General features: G+C 35.5%; 1 long non-coding RNA gene across 1 annotated transcript; it reads right to left on the reverse strand.

Moving 5' to 3' along the window:
- Nucleotides 1-311: 311 nt before the first annotated feature.
- On the reverse strand, nucleotides 312-1,888 carry LOC109340863. The gene is made up of 3 exons (XR_002106852.1): nucleotides 1,878-1,888; nucleotides 1,030-1,038; nucleotides 312-396 (listed from the first exon to the last, which is right to left on the reverse strand). It is a non-coding gene; the product is annotated as an uncharacterized LOC109340863 (long non-coding RNA).
- Nucleotides 1,889-3,430: the final 1,542 nt, after the last annotated feature.

Below are 3,430 nucleotides of genomic sequence, written 5' to 3' on the forward strand. Positions count from 1 at the left end.
CGCCCAAAGCCCCAAAGTCCCAAACCAAACCAAAATTGGAAGAAATTTCTTCTCCTCTCCTTTATTCAATAACTCAATGTCTCACTCTCACTGTCTCACTCTCACTGTCTCACTCAAAACGCGAAGAAACCTCATAGATTCACATTCACACCATCACAACTCACATGCAAAAATGAGAAGAAGAAGAAGAAGAAAACTCACCTTAAAAATGCTTTCCTCTGAAAAACGATGATGTTGGTGGTTTTCTTGAATATTTTTTAGAGATGAGATAAAGATAGCAAATGGGAAAGCAATGCCACAGACTCACAGCCTCATGGGTTCATTGCATAAGTAAGCATGTGAGTGAATTTGTCTTGGAATCTTGTCTTTTCATTACTTTAATTTCTACTCTACTCTCTGGATCTACTTTTACTTTTACTTTTTCTGAAAAAATTGTCTTTGGAATCTTATCTAACATTAAATTTGGATTTGTTTGATTGAATTTAGAAATTGAAAGAAAAAAACAAAACAGGAGATGAAAATGCAACATTGCAGTTTTGATGCGGTTTTGATGCGGTTTTTTATGTGAATTTCATTCACACCGCAATTGCGGTGCATTGCCGTCACACCGCAATTGCGATGCATTGCCGATGTGGTACCGGCCGCATCCGCATTGTTGCGGCCGCAATACACAATGCGGACCGCATTTTCAATCACTGGTTCCATGTGATCAAGTTCCCCCTTTCCGTTCCATTTCGTTCAAGGCATCAAAAGCAGTATGACAAGAACCACACTTGGAATACATGCCCATAAGTGCAGTCCCACCATAACCACATCCCCGCCTGCTTCAAGTTTCACGATGAGCGCAAGAATCTGCCTTCCAAAATGAACTAACATACAACAGGCTAGCACACGCACAAAGAAACCGATGCCAGTGTCACTGAATTGATTTTTGATCCAAACCTTCCCTCCTGATCATGTCCTTCAACACATCCAAAACCAAAAGGGGAACTCCATTCATAGCTCTGATATGAAGGCATTGTAACCAACCACATTCTTCTTAACCAAACCCTCAAACACCTTCCACCAAGCAATAAACCTGTTCGACGAGGTTCCTTGCTTCAGTAGAAAAAAATCAAACTCGCAACTGTGGCTGAGTTCATCCTCAAACTCCCTAACCCAATTTTTATAAACACAGTTAAAGCATCACCCGAACGCTCATTTCGTGAAAACCCAGAAACCAATGCATTAAAAGAAGCCAATCGTGGTTTAGTCATTTGGGCAAACAGCTTAAGTGCATCATTGAAATAGCGATGTCTTGAACCATATATAATAATTAAAAAATTTGGCCCGTTGCCACCTTTATCATCCATAACTTCTTCTTACTCCTTTATATAAAAAAATGCAAAATAAGTTTTCTCTAAGCCAAAAATAGTTCTGTTATGCTCACGTTAGGCATGGACCGCCATTGACATTACCAATCATCATCTACCAATTGTAATTGCCATGAACATGCGACTTTTTATTAAAAGAAGGAAAATAGATGTAGAGAAGACGAAATGAAAAAAAATTTAGAAAAAATGTTACAGGAGATTTTTTATATATTTAATTATCTCTTGATTATTTAATATGTATACACCAATAGTATAAGTGTTTTTACACTTTCAATAAATCATCTACCATTGATTTATTAATCACTATTGACTCTCAAACAAAAGTAATACAAATCAATGATGGATGATATGCTGACAGTGTAAAAAACTTTACACTGTTAGTGTACGTATTTTAAACTCATCTCTTGATTAGGCATATTAATATTTTTATTCAAACTTGACATCCAAAACCCCATAATAAAATGTATGAACAAACTTTAAAAAATGACTAATATTTATAGAGACAAAAAATATTTAAATCACAAAATTTGTCGATAGAATGTCTATCAATGCATATTTTTATTTTACACAATTAAATATTCAATTTTATATATTTTATACATCAACAGCAATGGTACCGACTGATCGAGTCCGACCAGCCATTTCCTGTTCTTAGGAAGCGAACATGACGAATAAAACGTCGTGCCAACCATTGGTAACCAAAAGGCATATAACTATCATGCACTCAATAGCGCCGAAAATAATCTCCGATTGACAAAGATAACCGCTGCATCACCCTGAGCACGATACCTTCAAGGGGTGTTGGAGGTCACTGTAGTTACTGCGAAGAGTTCTGTCGGCTCAAGGGAGCTATCCTATTCCTGACAAATCAATCTCCACCCACAATGTCCCCTCAACCAAGTCACACAGACAAGGTACCCCTCTGGGCTCTGAATACAATCTCAATGTCGTATCTTCCCGCAGACTATGTTACAAACGGTAAACATAATGACATGAATCTTCCGATTCATACAAATCACGGCTTTCTTTTTTCCTTTTTCAAAAAAGAAGAATCAGGGGAAACCTTTTTAGGGTAATAAAAAAACATTTTCATTGAAACTCAATTCTAACATTTTCTTCAAGTTCTAACTCACTAGCATATTAATCAAAAGGATTTTCTAATCGCTGTAAAAATACGCCAGTTCTGATATAAGTCAGAAAAACATTTCCCCTTCATCCTTCGTCAAATCTTTCATTCTTTAAGTTTCATCAAGAATTTTCATATGCTATGCCATGAGAATGTTTGATGACAGTTCAATAGTCAACTCAACAATATGTCACAATTCAAAATTCAACAGAATATTCAGTTAAATCAGTACTTTCATTATCAAACTTTCAGTCATAATGATCATTCATATCAACAAACATATCAACAAACATAATCATTCAATTCCATTGAACCACTTCAACCAAACATATCCATCATAATTTAGAGTTTAAATTAATTTCCGAACTAAGTCTCGCTACTCAATTGTTCGCGGCCACAGAAATAGTATTCAATTATATCTGCACATGGCCTAGCTTAGAGATGCTTGAATATCTTTGGCATCATTTCTAAGCACCTATATAAAGACACTTCTCTCCATACCTTTAACCTTACTGAACTTAATGTTCCTTTGTTGCTGATTGCCCGAGTGTCGCGTACCTGATTAGGTCATAAATAGTTAATTTCGATATCACTAAGTTTATTCAGATTGCAAAGGAAAACACCTAAATGAGGCTCTAGACATTAGAACATACTCAAATATATAGTTTGGATATAAATAAAATCTTGATTAGGCACGAAAAGATTTTTAGAGACGCTATTGGTTTAAAACTCAGAATTTGACTTAGGAGGCTCGGATTCGCTTTAGAAAAGCTTTAGAAAAATTATTATTTTGAGATACACACTTTATCTTCATAAAACAGAGTACTGATATAAGTTTAGGCTCATAAAACTCAGAATTTATAAACCATAAGGCAATTTGAAACATAGGCTAACATATAGTCAAAAATTAGATAGTTTGGAGTGCCAACTA

The sequence above is a fragment of the Lupinus angustifolius genome, unplaced genomic scaffold (assembly GCF_001865875.1).
Source record: "Lupinus angustifolius cultivar Tanjil unplaced genomic scaffold, LupAngTanjil_v1.0 Scaffold_271_11, whole genome shotgun sequence".
NCBI lineage: Eukaryota > Viridiplantae > Streptophyta > Magnoliopsida > Fabales > Fabaceae > Lupinus > Lupinus angustifolius.